General features: G+C 40.1%; 1 long non-coding RNA gene across 1 annotated transcript in view; it reads right to left on the reverse strand.

Annotated features, from left to right (window-relative positions):
- LOC111948960 overlaps positions 1-8449 on the reverse strand; it is a 35629-nt gene extending 27180 nt beyond the window's left edge. The window contains exon 1 of the long non-coding RNA XR_002874947.1: positions 5717-8449. This is a non-coding gene — a long non-coding RNA (uncharacterized LOC111948960). The remainder of the gene's footprint in view (positions 1-5716) is intronic.
- Between the last annotated feature and the right edge of the window lie 8169 nt (positions 8450-16618).

Genomic DNA, 16618 nt, shown 5'->3' on the forward strand with positions numbered 1-16618 from the left:
GGTCATCTAAGATAGCACAAGGGTTATAAAAAGGCTGAACATGACTTTCAGACAGATGTGAAACAGTGACATAGTGAAATGCACTACTGGCACAATTAAGTAGCTGGCCCTTGTCCTTAGCTTGCTTTTTTCTTTCTGGTCAATTTTGGTTTTCGGGACCACCACATAAAACCAACAGCTTTTGCAACTGCTCACTGTTGTTTGAGTAGTTTGGTCCACCACTAAATGTGCAGTGTGAAAGTTCTGTAAACCAATATACGATGTGATGGGACATCCATCCATCCATCTTCTAAACCAGCTCAATCCCTTTTCGGGTCACTGGGTTGCAGAAGCCTATCCCAGGCTCTACTGGGCGAAGGCAAGGTACAACCTGGACGGGTGGGCAGTCACACATATACATAGATAGATCAAAGGCAATGCACATCTCATGCTGTGATGCCCTACAGTAAAATGCAAAACAGCTTAAATACAGAGGCTCTTCCTCTGAATCCATGAAAACTTCACTGGAGGAGGGTTGCCTTGTTACCTGCCTGGCGACATCTCTTTCTGCCTATTCAGCAGATTGTAAATCTGCTGGTGGGGGCTCACTGGGGTGCAGTGTGGTGTGTGTCATAGTTTTTCTCCGAACTGTGAGAATGTGTGTTTACAGGAGATTCTTATATCTCAAGTCTTCCTTGGAAGAAGCCAGCAAAACTTGGCAGTAGTAGCAGTGGAAGTCCCCTATCCTTGGCCACAGTCCTGTGTGTGGATGTATGTGTGGATGAGTGTGTTTCTTCACATAGGAAACAGCTCATTTAAGTGTACCGAGGCAGGGATGGGATTAATGTGTGGGAGACATTTTGTTCAAATACCAAACATGAGATTATTACGGCCCAGACAATACATAGTTTACTCCTTACTCACATCAATGTCACAGGTCATTTGTGTACTGTCATGGATAGTTCACTGCAACACATAAATTCTGTCATTGTTCTAATTTCTTTCCCATCTACAACCACACTAATGAAAGTCACAGCTGGTAAGATGCTTCCTATGAATCCTCTCCTTTCCAAAAAACACACATCCTGGCAGTTTTCAGATTATCAGATTAAGATGAGAATTAGCACGGTTCCAAAGACAAAAAGTAGGATGAGCAATTCATGCAATGTAGCATGTAACCACATTACATATTAACGACGTTCCTGGAGCAATGTGATGATAGATAAATAAACAAATAAATAAATAAATAAATAAATAAATAAATAAATAAATAAATAAATAAATAAATAAATAAATAAATAAATAAATCCTTAAACATAGCACAAGTCATGTGATTAACACTTTCAATTCTGGTATGCAATAGGTATGCAACAATTCATTTCCCCCACAATTTATTTCAATGGTATAACATACAATTCGGTTTTAAACCTAGAATTGTGGCATCCCTGCTGTGCATGCCTTTGTCATAGATCAAATACTGGTAATGCTACGTACACACCAGACATGTGATTTGCATATGCAGGTTCTTGAACACGCTTTTACCGTGTGGTATTAACACTTGTTGCTCCCTGATACTAACACATGTACTCACAGTTAGAAGAGGCTTGGTGCGAAATGTCGAAGCAGTGCAAATATGGTTAATCTAACTCCAGGCTTTTTCTTTTACAGCTCTATTCCAAAACATGTAAGACGTGGGGTCATATAATTCTAGCCGGGCACAAACTACAAATATTTGTTTCTCCTTCCAGATAAATTTTCAAACAGTTGGCACTTTAGTGAATTAAAAAAGGGAGCCCTCCTTACCTGTCCCCGATTGGTCAAAGTTCAACTGGTTTAAGTTTCAATGTATGTTCAATGATTGCATGTTTTGTATGTAGAGCCTAAAAACGGACCTAAAAAACCTACATAGCGATGCATGATCACAAGAATTTGAAACACAAAAAAGCCTGAAAGACACATTCACATAGACTTTTCATTGGAGGTGGTCACCAGAACGCATGAGTTGCCAAGGCTGGGGTGAGCGGAGCATAATAGTTTCATGTACCTTCTTAACTCAATGGTCGAATCCGACTTGCTTCCCAACCCCTCCATTTAGCCTTGCAAGTGGAGAGAAATGGAAAAAATTGTGTCTTCAAATCTGGACGTTACTGCCGCTCGATGACATCATCAGTAGCAGCTAGTCATCTACTTTAGCGCGTAGCTGCCAGTGCTTGGAAAATACAAAACGTCGGTTTCATAACTTTAAAAAACGTACTCAACTTAAGTTAAACTTCTGTGCTTTTTTTTTGCCATGTTAAATAGAACGTCTGAAGAAATGCCTTTTTCCCCTTCATACCACAACGCTACGCGGATCACCCCACTGGCAGAGGGATAGCCAGCTTTAAGTCGGGATGGCCCCTCTTTAAAAAACACTTCAGCTTCAAATGCCCTATACAATTGGAACAATAGGGAGGATCCAGACGGCTAGGAGAGCGATTTGGATTCGACCTATTTTGTACAAGTATGTCTTTATTTGGATTCCGAAATATTGCAGTTCCATGTTTTATTTTTTTAAACAATTATTTTAAAGGATCAGCTAAGAAAGAGAACTAACTGACCAAGCGTATGATGTGTACAGGATAGGTTCAGGAGACAGTGGGAGGCAGAGCCACAATGTGAAGTAGTTTATTTAGTTGGGAGACACCTGGCCAGAGTGGAGAGGCTTGAAACACTATCAGCCTGCTGGTTCTGACCTCTCTGCCCCTCCTTCTAACCCTTTTCTCTGTAGTCGTTCTTCAGTGGACTGTTTTGCTCCTGTCCTCCCTGTCTGTCCACATTCCATTCTCCAGGATACCTCTCCATCTTGTCCCAGTGGAGTGTGTGTATTTGAGTGTGTGTGCCTGTGTTGAAGGAGGTGGCCCACAGGCCTTGCCTCTGGTCACTTTATTAAAGTGTGTTTTAATTTTCTCCTAAGCTCCTGTGAGCCCCAGCACATCCTGATACATACATACACACACACACACACACACACACGCAAACACACACACACGCACATAGACGAACACATGCAGCAACCTGTCCTGAGACATGGCTTATTAACTATGCTGCTGTCTGCCACATACTTGGTGGTTATGGGGTTTGTATGTATGTATGTATGTATGTTTGTGTATGTTTGTGTGTTTCTGTATAAGGCTGGAGACAACAGACTCATCCTGACATTATAAAAGCAGACACTATTAAAATCTGCAATCAGACAAATCACAAAAACAAAGACGTTTAATTATGTTGCCCACAATGAAAAAACACTGACTGCCTGACCGTGCAGCTGCATTTAAATTTGTAATGCTTTAAATTCTTTAAATGTGACTTTTATGGTTGCATCATCTTAAGATGATCATATTAAGATCATATTAAGATAAAAAAAGCTGTTTTAAATATATGTGTTAACTTTCTGTTGAGTTTTATAAAGCTTTTATATCACTTCAAAGTATCCACCCTTCTTTATATCTTTATCTCCCATGTCTTTTATTATTTATAAGTCCCCCCCTTGTGTACATTGTTCCCAGAGTTTCCCCTATGTCGCAGTATTAAATATGAAGGGGATTTTGTCTCTCAGGAAGGGAGAAAAGTCATGTTGGGCTATCCTAAGGTCCTTGTGTGTGATGCTGGGGCCTCGGGCTCTCACCGTAGTCTCACTAAAGAGGCTTCAGGGCACAGCCAGGAGGAATTTTCTGTATACATTTGCAACCATGCTCCTGTCTGTGTGCGTGAGACACTTTCCCTCTGTCTAACAAGGATTCCAGCCAAGCTAAGCTTTGTGTGAAAGGTTTTGTGGGATGTTCGCCTTACTTGTGTATCCATGCGAGTGTGTCACCGTGTGTGTGTCGCCACGGCGGGGTAAGCGGATGTATGAGGACCGAGACAGTCTGCTTTACATGTGTCACTTGTGAGTTGCTTGCAAAAAATGCATTGAGTGTGGAAGGGCCAGCTGGGGTAAGAAAGGAGCAGAGGAGTGAGATAAAGGAGGAGTGGAAGGAGGGAGGGAATCAGGGAGTAAGGGGCCCAGCTGTAGGGGATTAATGCCCAGAGCCGAGGAATGTTCCCCAGCGCCCCCTCAAGAGGGAGGTGAGAAGGGAGGGAGGGGAAATAAAAGACAGAGTGCATGGCTCAGATGTGCCCCATCCTATGCAATCTGTATTTTATGTTTGTGAAGGAGGAGAACATGATGGTGTTTTGGCTTGTCGGTGCAATTCACTGTCTCAATCCCCCCCCCCCCCCCCCCACACACACACACACACACATGCTCCACCCCACTACCACTCTCCACAGGCATCTCTGAGATGAAGAATCTAAAATCTCAAAAAAGAATTCTTAGCTATGATAGTAGTAGGTTTAGGGGCTGTCAACTGGACTTGGTTCTTAAAGTTAGAAGACGTTTCACCTTATCCAAAAGGCTCAGAATTGACAAAGCCTTTTGGATAAGGTGAAACGTATTCTAACTTTAAAAACCAAGTCCAGATGACAGCCCCTAAGCCTGCTACTATGATGGAATCAACCTGGATGAATGAGAGTCTTCATAGACATATTCTTAGCTATGACCAAAATATTGAACTATTATTCATTTAAATTCAGTCAAATTTCAGCAGGCAGCCCAAGGTAATCAAGATTGACACATTCGGTAATATTAACAACACTTTTTTGATGGTGGACATATATCAAGAAAATTAAGCATAAATGTGCATTTCTTAGTGTTTCTTTATTCAAATTGGTGTGAATCAGGAGGAGACAAAAAATGCAGTTTGAAAAAGCCTTCAGTAGCAATGTAGGCGCTACAATCGGCGGGCCACGAGCTCCCTGCTCCACTCCATTCCGATGCATCCACTTGCAGACTAATAGATCCACGTGCGTCTTTGTTTTCCTTTTCTGAGCTTCGGTTAAAAATGGCGTAATCATAATTAAAAGACCACTGGGAATACTTTTAAAAATAGATCAAAAGGTGATTGGAATTTGAGAAGTTTTGTTTTTTAAAAAAAATGGAGGCCTTGCTCATTTTTACTCCCTTGTCTTGGAATTTGGCAGTTTATTGTTGTCTAGAAGCAGAACTGAATTCCTTCTCCCCAAACCCACCCCCAAATGTTTTCACTCTCAGTAGTTCAGTTTTTTTTCCTCCTGTCACTTCATCCAGATCCTGGTGTTGACAGTTGTCAGTTGAAGCCCTCTCATTTTTTCGTGTAGTGGTCAGTGGGGCTTCACTGATCTCCGCTGATGACTCTGAAGAGGTGACTGCAGCAGTGGAATGGAGGGCCTGTCACTGCGACAATAAACCCGTCTGTCTATACATTTGCCTGTTCAGCCGTGTATCTCTCCTCCTCCCATTTGGAAACCATCCACCTAGCCTGGACAATAACCTCCCGCATGCTGGTCTCCTCGTCTCGGCCTTAACATTTCTTCCAGCCACTTAGGTTGTGATGGGCTAAAAGGGATGCTTCAGGCAATGCTCAGACTTAGCAATGTTATTATTTGCTCACAGTCTTGTTGAAAGTGCCTGACAAAGACTTAACCCGTCACTGTGTGTGTTTTTGTTAAAGTGTGCAAAAAAATAACAAAAACCTGCCCAGATGGAAATGACCAGAGCTGATGGGTGTCCATTAAAGTTCCTACGTGCGTTGGGTCATTTTAATCTGACCTCTACAATAACTGCTTCCTGTTGAAATGATTTACTCGACTGTAGGAGAAAGACGAACTCTTCTAAACGTACCTGTTCAGACACTCTTCCCAATCTGGAGCAGGGTGGGGTGTGACAACAGGCCAATGAGCCAAGAAGGAGCTTGGTCCTCCAGGGATGCAGGTCTCAGCACGTCACGTCTCAGTGACTGAAGTTCTAATGCTCACAATTAATCTCCTCCTGTGCAGAAAACGCAAGATCAGAGACATATTTTCTCTTGAGGACACTGGCTGACAAAGACCATGAACACCAGGTGACACCATGCCAACTTGGTAACACGCCACAAACCAAATAGACTTCATCTTCATACCCTGGGAAGATTTCTTTCTTCTTCTTTTATATAATAGACATTGCAAAACCCTTGACAAAGCCACATTCTGCTTTAAGAATGAAGTATTCATGCAGTCAAACAAAGTTATTGGCACAGTGACAAGACATTTTCAGTAAAATCCTTCACATTAATTTTAAGTCTTAAATCACCTCATGTAATCCAGTGTCGTGATAAACCATTCCCTGAAACTTTTAAGTTTCAAACTGTGTACGCAGCAGCCCTCTGTGTAGCTGATAAAGGGATAATGGTCTGAATGGGGGTCATTAATTACTGTTCCCGGTGAAGCTGAAGACAGGAGTGTTTAACTTTTTTCCCCCACATAGCTGTGGTTACCTGAGGACATTCAATTTCTACAGATACAGGACAGCTTCTTGCAAGTCTCCTATGGGTATGTTGTTACAGGTGTTTCATTATAAATGGGAATCTTGAAATTACAGCAGACTTTTTTCCTTTTTATTAGGGGAAACCCTGTACTTTTATGTTTATAAATGGCTCTTTAAAAAGCTGGTGTTTTTATCTCTAATGGTACTATGAACTGAAAGTCTTCAGATGGGATGGAGTTAGAAGATGTTAAAAAAAACAAAACAAAAAAACAAGTGAAAATAAGGCACGATTCATAAAATTAAATGATTAGATTGTTGTCCCAAAGTAAAAAAAAAAAAAAAAAAAGAATCAGAAGGCTTACGCCTGAGTTTATGGTACAAGAAAGAAAGTAAATAAGAAAGTAAGAAAATAAAAACCACAGGGGGAGTTGGAGGCAGGGTGGAGTGTTTGTAGGTGTCTGGCTGTAACAGCATGGGTCTCTCCCCTGACACCTCCACAACTTATCATTCCTCCACATTCCTGCACAGGGACACTCCCCTGCCCGCTACCACTATGTGTGTATGTGTGCTGTTTTATGTGAAAGGGCATGTCGGCCTCCTCCTCCACGACATATGGCTGCTGAAAGTCTTTTGTGCAAGACATGCTTATGTGTGTTTGTGTGTGTGCGCGCACAATTGTAACACCGATGTGATATATAAAAGCGTCAGGCAGCAACAAAGAAAGACAGAAACAGAAATCATTTAAAGAAAGAAAAACAGAAAGACAAATATTTGCATTCTGTACAGCAACTGTGTCCTAAACATTGTCTTCCCTCAACACCTTAGCAGGATCTTGTGTTGTGGCAGAGTACAGAAAACATCTCAGGGATTTCCTGCCATTCAAAGCAGCCCCCCCGAGTCCCTTCTCCTCTCCAACCTCACCTTCTGTCCACCTCCTCAAAAGCTCTTGAAGTGAAGGGTGTGGCCACATCAGTTTGTTCATTTATTAAGGCGTCCAATCTGTGTGTGTGTGTGTGTGTGTATATTGTCAGAGGAAGGTCTTTGTGAACTCTTACTGATTACAGAAGAGAGGATGTGTGTTATTACAGTAGCTTAGTAGACAATGTCATGAAGTTACAGGGTTGGAACTACGGCCAACTTCCTTTGTTGTCAATTCCAAGCCAGCAAACCATCTTGTCATCCCACTGTGCTTCTCTATTGAAACACGGGATCATCCTGGGAACTCCTGAGTTTATATAAAAATGTTTTACTTTGTTTGAAGTGCGTTTTCGGTATCTTTGTGTTTCAGTTGTTAGCCTCTGGCCCAGCTCTCTCTGCATGTGCCGCATTTCTGGCCTGCCTTTTCAGATCTGATTTTAAAAAATCAACTTAAATATTCATTCATTTTTTTTTTGAATGAATAAGAAGATGAATGAATGAACTTAAATATACGCATAATTGTTCATTTTGAAAACAATGTCCTTTTGGAGTTTTATGTAGTCATAAACAACTGTTTACTTGTGATGGCTTCTCAGACTCATTAGTTTTGGTAAAAAAAAAATCTTTTAACTTTAGTTATCATCTCGTCCATTGTTTGCCATGAAAAAAACGAGATTAGATCTATAAATAAAAACAATGTAACATAATTACTAACCACTTTTTTGCCTTTTTTGTATCAGACTATTTCTTTTCCACATCAAAAAGTTCAGTATGCTGTGAGTGTGCTGCTTTTGCACAGCTCTTGAAGCTTTAGTGTCTTTCTGTTAAGACGACACAACACCTTTAACAGTTGGCACGGCAGACTGAAGCCAGAAGACAGCTCTTTGGAGCAGGGTCTTTGATGAAAAAGTGTGTGCTTGTTTGTGCAATAGGTTTCAACTTCAAATGCTGCCTTTTTCTTTTTTTATGAGCCCCTCTTTTCATCTTGGCCAGCAGTTGGCTTCTGGATCTTGATTAATTGAAGGGGGAAATGCTGCTTAGCACAACCATTAAATGTTTGCTGTGCCTTGCAGGAATGTGTTAAAAGTTTTTCATTCGGTAGGAAACAGAATATGTCGAAGATTATTTACTATTACGGAAATTGAGATTATTTAGTCATTTTCCTTCCAAAATGTTTAAAGACACACTTAAAAGAAAATCGTGTTTTTGAAATGTTCTTGTAGCATTTTTCTCATGATGGATTACAGATATAAAGAACTTAAAAATCAAAACTATGCTTTGGAGTTTTCTTTATACAAACGTGGTGAATCAGGAGCAGACGAAAAATAGAATTTGAAAAAGTTTGCAGTAGTTACGTACAAACTACAATGCTCTGCTCCATTCTGATGTATCCTCTTGTAGACAAATGGACGTCTTTGTTTTCCTTGTCTGAGCTGACCTCTGGCTCAAAACTGTAAGGCTGCATACCTCCAAAACTGTTTGCCATTTTTGTTGCGCCAGTAATGTTATGTTGGGGGTTATGAGGAGCTGCATGAGCGGGAGAACGTGTAAACAAAGGGATGATGGGAACTAAGCGCAGGTACTGATATATACAGACAAAACCATATTTACGCACACATCAGTTACAAGCACATGAGGGGTTGTGAGACTCTTCACTACTCCTGATTTATGCTTGGATGATGTGTTTAACTGCTGCGAGAATACTGGTTTATCAGAGTTTTCTTATTAACCACTTTGATCAGATCGATGCAGGGATGTACAATGGATAGACTTGATTGACTCTTTCCACTCTCTAGTGTAATTTCAAGTTAGATTAGATTAGATGACTTTATTTATCCCACGATGGGGAAATTCATTTATCCGTGGCAGCAACAACGACATTCAGAAATAACAGCAAAAAAGGACATCAAAAACCTGCTTTGTGCGTGCCTGTACTATGTCTGTATGTTTGCTGATATTCAAGTGCACATATGAATGCACTATTACAAGTACACCCGCACACATTTATGGTATGACCATCACACACACAAATCCAGTAAGTCTATTTTCTCTTCAAAGATCAACCAACCATCTGTTCATCGGTCTGTCAATATTTGTTTACGGTAAATAAATATATAACTACATATCATGTACACACATTGTATACATTTGTGTGTGTGTGTGTGTGTGTATAAAGACTAAAGAAGAGAGTACTTGTGTGGGCCAAGGCATTGTGCCCTTCCCTGTCTCTATGCCTGGATGCTAACCGCTAGTGAAGGCTAGCCAATTATCCCCAATCAAGCTGCCCTCTCTGGAACTGGTGTGAGGGGAAGCTCCCACAAGAGCTTATACTAGTCATTATGGGGCACATCCTGACATTAAATTTTCTCTTTTCCTCCTTCACTTAATCTTTTCCTTTCTTTTTTTCTTTCTTTCCCTCTTTCTTTCCCAGGTATTGCTGCAGTAAAGCAACAATCACACAAACAAACCAAAAGCATGTGTTCCAAGTCATGCCTTTTTAATGATTCATTTAGGAAATTTGAAGTTGATGATGGAGAGGAGAAGCGTAGAATGGGCATGTACACATATGAAAGGGAAATATGTCTGTTTTGCTCAGCCATCTACAGATGCACAGGAATTTTTCGTGTTAGTGTGTTCCTATATTGACGCACATGCATGCTTTTTCCCCCCCCGCCTCTGGAGACTCAAAGACAGATTGGACTGAAATCAACTCAGGTAATTTACCCAAACAGGGACAGTGATTGCTACTCCGTCTGTCCATATGGCTGCCATTCTTTACTCCTTCGACTCTCCCAAAGCCTCTGAAGGTCTTTCCACGGGGAAAGACGAGACAGAGAATTTACTGTCCTCAACCCTGTTCAGGCAGAAATCTTAGTTTGATGTGAACCACACTATGTCATTGCCTTGTCGGGGCTCAGTCAGATGGGTGAGCATTGAAAGACAGACCAGACGAGGTGTGGTGCCTGTAGGTGATCCACTTCATTCTGTTCCTGTCTTGTTGTGACAGGACTGGCATTAAATAAAAGGAGTCACTAACAGAGAAGTGACAGGCCCCTTCCTTCCACCCTCCCTCTGGTTTTGTGTGTCAACGATCTGTGTGTTGGGTGTGTGCATTGCTATGTGACACAGAAGTTAGCTTATCAACCTTCTTAGCCACTGCGTCACTTTGAAAATTTTACCTCATTTAAATTCCATTGCAGGTAGCGACCCCCCCCTTCCCCATCAGGATTTTACATGTGTAACTAGGCTCTGGAGCCCTAAGGAGCTCTGTGTCTTTATAAGTTGGAAATTATTTTCAAATAGCATCATTCAATACAACCCACTTCCTCCCTCAAATTTTGGTTCAATATTACAGTCAGGTTTTAGAGAAAGAATCAACACAAAAATGTAAGAGAATTTTTAATAAAACAGAAATACCAAAGGAGAAATTTAGTCTTCAGCGTTTTTTTTGATACTTCTAAGTATTTCCCTGGTACAGCATCATCATAAATACTATCCCGCTCATATCCAGCTCAGATGCTCACATCACACACACACACTGCTATATTATTTTCTCTCTCTTCTGTGGCTCTCTGCTGTAAAATGAGTTTACCCCAACTCCATTAAAACCCGCGCCAGCCTGTCCCCTGACGCTGCTGCTCTATTTGCATGTTCAAGTGAGCCACTTCCCAGAATGAAGGATCTCCTCTCTTCCTCCTTTCCTCCTCCTCGCTGTCCCACCGGAACACACAATAAGTGGGCAGATGACATTCACGCAGAAAGACTGCAGTAAAGTGACTCTGTCTTCCTCCCCCTTTTTCTCCTGTCACCTTCCCTCTGTGTCACGACATCACAGGTAACGAGGGGATATTACAAATGACACAACCAAACAAGCTTTAAATGGGCACTAATTTGATTGGCATCTGAGCTGCTGTCACAAAGAACAGCAAGGAAAAATGTCCAGGCAGTGCTTACCCAGCCAGCTTTAGTTAAGTCACTTTTTGTCCATTGGGCCCGTTTTCCTCGTCCCTCTCCTTTACTCCATTAGCATCTCCCTCCCTTGTCCTACCACCCACCAACCTCATGCCAGATTCTAATTCCGTGTGTTCATCTTCTCAGACCAGTTTTCCCACTACCAAAGCAGCTCTTTTGCATTGAGTTTGTCTTCTAAATATGCTGCCTCATGTCGACCCTGTACTTTGCAAACATCACCAAATTTGAAAGAACAATATTAGATCATTTATGTTGGTGATAGCTATAATTATGACTTCTCACTTTCTTTTTTACATGTGCTGCTGCTACCATCTCCCCATTCTAAAGGTAAGCTCCTGTCATCCTTTTGTTGAGCAGACATTCCAATCCATAAAGCCTTAAAGACCCACTCCGGTGAAAATTGGGTTTTGGGTGTTTTTAAACAATGTTTTTGTTGCCTTTTTATGATGATATAGGACATAAATGAAGAAAATTAAGTTTGAAATTGAATCGGTTAGTTCAGAAAGGGGCCCAAGTCCACAATTTTTCAAAATAGAGATATTATATGTCCTATGGTCTTCAAGCTATCTGACTATGTTCAAAAAAGTCCCAAGTCCGTTGTAATGTATTGACTATGCTTGAAATTTAAAATGCATTAAGTGCAAAATTCCTGGAATTGGGCCTCTCTTGCATGGGTTTTGCTTTATCCCATAGATGGCAGCACCAGTTATCCAATATGGCAGCACCCCTGTTTAATTCAAGAAGGGCCCAAGTCCAGAGACTTTAGTTTGCTAGTCCTCTGAAATTATAAAAGTGAGGTGCTTCATATTATAGCATTTTTAAGCAATGAACTGGTGCTAAATCTGGGTAAAGTATTGATCATTTGGTGTAGCCTCCCTTTAAGCTATACAATTAAAATCATTTCCTGGAAAAACAAACCTCTTGGACTTGGGCCCCTTTTGAACTAACCGATACAATTGCATTTCTTCATTCATATTGTTGTGAATCAGAAGCAGATGAAAAAACTACAGTTGGAAAAAGATTGTATTTGAGATGCCTAAATGCAATCAGCAGGCCACAAGCTCCCTTCTCCACTTCATATTGATGTATCCATTGGTAGACAACTATAACTGTGTTTGTCTTTTTTTCCTCTTCCGAGCTGACTAGCTCAAAACTGTACGGCTCAAAAACTCCAATATTGCTCACCATTTTTGATGCACCAATAATGTTAGGTTGGGGTTGTGAGGGGCTGCAGGCTAGCAGGAGAGAGAGTAAACAAATGGATGACAGGAAGTCAGTGCAGAGTTGATCTGCAGTAACTATGTCCTAGAAAATGACCCTTTTTTTTAGTTTGGCAAAAAATGGCATTATCATCATTAAAAGATCACTGGGAACGCTTTCAGATCAAAAGATGATCGGATTGGGATTTTAAGCGTGCATGAAAAGTTGCCAATATGCATGTTGACTCACAGGCCATATTTCCTCATCTCTCACTATCCAGTCATGTTTAATTCAGAGCATCACACCTATTTTTTCTCTTTGTTTCCCACTAAGTTTCACCAGATGTCTTTATTTATGTCTGTGATGTTGAACTGTGCCAGCAGCTATGCCAGGGGCAAACAGCAGAGGCTGTGAAGTGCTAAGAAGTGTCACTCCAACATACATGAGTTGTCAAATGTGTTTGAGCTAGTGTATAGATGTGCTTGACCTGCATGTCATTGTGTTAGATGCATGTGACACAGGCTTTATTAAGCCTTTGTGACTGCAACTTCACAGAGTCTGACAAGCTGGGGCGCCGAAAAAGGGGGGGGGGGGGGGGGGTAAAGGTGGTTGATTCCAGGGGCCCAGACTGAGAGTGGGGGCCACAGAGGCCCCTAACAATGATGAAATGATAAAACAGAAAAATAATTTCAGTGATTCATTAATACATATATATTCATATATATATATACACCCCATATATATTCATATATATATACACCCCATAGTCATTTTAAAATGGGTTGGTCCAGCTGGATTGAACTTTTACAAGAAGCACAGGCACGTGCTTTGTGACAGACAGGGCCACATGGTGTGAGGTAGAGAAGACATACCTCAATAATCAGGATGCCAAAAAAAGAAGGAAAATAAATTAAGAGAGAAAAAGGTGTTAAAGGGTTGAAAATACAGTGTTCCCACACTTATTCGCGTTTCAATATTCGCGGTTTCACATATTTGCAGATTTTTTTTCAAGTCATATGACTGACTGAGTTCATCACAAAAATTCAGACAATTATTATAACAAAAAGCTCTGATGTTTTCCTGCCTTATTCACACATCAGATCTGAAGTGAAATACATACCAAATAGAAAGGGAGGACATGGAAGAAAAATGTCAAGAATGTAAAAAAAATAACAATACGCTTTACATTATTTGCTTTCTCTGAGTAAACTAAAGGAACAATCAGCCTGACTTCATGTAGGATTGCGTAATCTCGTGCTGCAGAGCTCGCAACCTGGAAATATGCACAATTGCGATTTTGAGGTGAAAATGATTAGAATTAAACGTATAAATTGCATTTATAGAACAGGTTAGTGTCAACACATATTTATTTTACTATCCATAAGCTTTACATCTCATGATGGCACATGAGGAAGATGACAGGTGAAGCACTGCCTGTCACCTACCTCTCTCGTCAGACCGCACTTCCCTGCTTGAAACGTGTTTCAACCAGAAACTAAAAACTCCCGAACCGATCCCCAACCCGCCCAAATTCTGTCCATCCACCTAAAGCAATTTTTACCCACAAAGTCACAATAAAAACCACCCTATTGAGCTGGAAACCATCCAGTCTGGCAATGCTACCTCTTCTTGCTAAAATATTGCGAGTCTCTGCCTGAACTTGCTGTTGACTGGAATATACCATTGCTGCAGAAGGACAGGGGAGAACACTTTTACATGATCAATCTTATGTCAGTTCAGTGATTTGGGGTGTACAGACGTAAAATTTAGACATTTTTATTAAGTGTTCAGCTCGGGACCACAAGAAAGTTGGAGGCCCCAGGCAATCGCCTCCCTTTACTTAATGATAAGTCCGTCCCTGTATTTCATCCAGCATTTCAGAAAAAAAGGTGGGCTTGTGGTAGAAAATTATGGAATTTTAACTTTGTCCCTATAAGCTGGCTCGCCTTTCTCACCATGTTAGGTCAAGAAAAATGGATTTTTACATTTTACTATTATGTTAGTTAAATAATCGATTCATTCAAACATTTATCAAGCTGTTCTTATTGAGTAATAGTTGACATCCCCTCTGTCAGAAAATTTCCTAAGAATTCTAAACAGTCAAGTGCACCAGCATCAGCACAAACAGCATCTGCAGCATCAGTCTGATAATAATAATAATAATAATAATAATAATAATAATAATAATAATAATAATAATAATAATAATAATAATAACAAATTTTACCACAATAAAAAAACAGAGGTGAATCTGTGATAAGAATGATTATTAAAGTTAATGAAATCAATATATTTTAACAATTTTAATAGTGAAAAAAAAGGTCTTAAAAAAAGAAAGAGAAAGAAAATGTGCAATGAGGATGGTGTGTAAGGGGCCCTGTAAAAATGATTATCATGGAGCCCAAAATCTTTAGCGGCGCCCCTGCTGACATGAAAGAAAAGCAAGAAGAGGCAAAGCAAAACAATGCATATCTAGTCTACAAGAAATCACAGAGCTGGATGTTGCTAAAATTATTGGCTCATTAAAAAATTCTAAAGCCAAGGATGTCCATGGGCTGGACACAAATATCATCAAACTATGCAAAGAATCCTTACTTTTACCAATAACACATATGGTCAATTTATCATTTAAGCAAAAATGTGTGCCATTGTCTTGGAAAATGGCTACTGTCACCCCAATTTTTAAATCTGGTGATAGTTCAAACATAGACAATTATCGGCCGATCAGTATCCTTCCTGTGGTCTCTAAAGTTGCTGAGAAGTGGGTAACAAAACTGATAAATGAGCATTTAAATAAAGGCCATTCTCTTTTACATCCAATGCAATTTGGTTTTCGTGAACATCATTCAACAGAGTTTGCAAACTGTCTATTTATAGAAAAGATCAAACACATGTTGGATTCTAATCCTTGCGTCGGCGCTGTATTTCTCGATCTAAAAAAGGCATTTGACACAGTGAATCATGAGATTCTTTTGTCTAAATTAACATACTTCAACTTTTCTATGGATGCAATTCAGTGGATAAAATCATATCTGGAATTCAGAAAACAGTGTGTTTGTATTAACAGTGTCAAATCAACTTTCTTAGATGTCCCTGTTGGTCTACCACAGGGATCAATACTTGGGCCTTTATTGTTTTCTATGTATATTAATGATCTGCCAAACACATGTGGTAATGTTGAATTTCAAATGTATGCAGATGATGCTGTCATCTTCACTAGCGCAAAAAATATTCAAGAAGCAGCCTCTATTCTTACCTCAGCTCTAGTTCCTGTAAATGAATGGCTTTCTAAATCTTGCTTATTGTTAAATACAACTAAAACTGTTTGTATGGTGTTCACTAAGCAACCATTGGACATCAAGCATTCAGGTATATTTTTGGAAAGACAGGAACTGGAAATTGTCTCTAAATTTAAGTATCTTGGTGTGACTCTTGATTCAACTCTAAGCTTCAAGAGCCATATTAAAAAATATCGAATAAAGTAAAATTCAATTTGAATAATTTTAAACAAATACGACCATTCATAACACTTGGAGCTGCTAGAATGTTTCTGCATTCAACGATTCTATCACATATTGAATACTGTATTACATGTTGGTCCTTGGCGGGTGTAAATACGAGCAAAACCATAGAATCACTTTATAAAAAATCCCTTAAGGTCTTATATAGAAAACCAATGTCATTCCATGTCTGTAATATCTTGAAAAAGTACAAGTTGTTAAGCTTTGAGAATTTTAAAAATTTTAAATTTGCTTGTTTGATGTACAAGGTGTTACATGGACTTGCTCCGCCTCCCATGTCTGACTTTTTTTAAAAAAGGACTCACAGCGCTCTCAGGACTAGGGCCTCGTCTCGGGGGGACTGTGAGGTTCCATACAGAAAAACAGCCTTTGGACAAAACGCTCTCTCTGTAAAGGCCAGTAAACTCTGGAACAGTCCACTGTACATCAGGGAGTGTCAAACATTACAGACCTTCAAAACACAGCTCAAGCAGTGGCTGAAAGCAAACCAGTCCTGTAGCCACTGACTTTTAACTCTCATAATGTACCACCTTCTTGTGTTCTTATTGTATCTGTCATTCTGTCTTTTGTTTTGTCCTGTTTTATGTTTCCTGCCTAGGGACTATGGATGCAAATTAGCATCATTGCTATAATCCAGCATGTTTACGCCTATCATTGTTTGATAGATAGA

Source organism: Oryzias latipes, chromosome 1, assembly GCF_002234675.1.
Source record: "Oryzias latipes chromosome 1, ASM223467v1".
Classification (NCBI taxonomy): domain Eukaryota; kingdom Metazoa; phylum Chordata; class Actinopteri; order Beloniformes; family Adrianichthyidae; genus Oryzias; species Oryzias latipes.